Source organism: Seriola lalandi, unplaced genomic scaffold (assembly GCF_002814215.2).
Source record: "Seriola lalandi dorsalis isolate HSWRI2012SDOR001 ecotype SW California unplaced genomic scaffold, Sedor1 jcf7180002054687, whole genome shotgun sequence".
Taxonomy (NCBI): Eukaryota; Metazoa; Chordata; class Actinopteri; order Carangiformes; family Carangidae; genus Seriola; species Seriola lalandi.
Window position 1 is genome coordinate 151,136 of NW_019525240.1, and position 796 is coordinate 151,931.

Here is a 796-nt window from a genome sequence, read left to right on the forward strand (position 1 = left end):
GTGACAGCTCTTCCTGGTCCAACAGTAACAAACAAGATGGACATACACACTGAGTGTAAGCAATGAGCCCTGTCGACACCCACATTTTGAACAGGCACTGCACAAGTGTTACTGATTTAATCAATATATCCAGACATGAAAGACGATGAAAATATTGAGCTAACTTGTAGTATGAGTCAATCATTGCTGTGATCTTATCTTTCTGTTTGGTATCCCCAACGCTGAGTTTCCACACAATCATAAAGAGCCCTGTCCAACAGCCCTCCACAAATCCTCTACAAACCACCATAATGTTCAGTTTTATATTTAATCTATTTTTTAATCATTGTAGCAGCTGCAAGTGGAGACAGTGACATTTTAGTGACATTTTCTGTATTTAATTAGAAATTAATTTATAATGAAGAGAAATCCAACATTCCAGTGACCTGCAAACTGTCCAACAGACCTTGACCATCTTCACACATTCACTTTTGGCAACATTATATTTGAAATGTCACACTCCGAGCTGCATGGCTGTACAGGCTGTTACTGCTGACAGTGCATTCACACGTGCACTGCTGTCCAAAGCCACCAGGAAGATGATTCAGACGCACAGGAAGAGGAATGTGAAGCACAGCCATCAAATAAAAGAAAAGTCTTTTTTATTTTGTCTATATTGACATAGTTGATTAAGTTTTATTTTTTAACTCCATTTTAGTCACCTCTTTTTTTTCTCAGTGATATTGTATAGAGATTAAATCACAGTTATTTTTAATGACGTCAGCTTTGTTTGGTCAGTGTTTAGTTCTGTAAATAA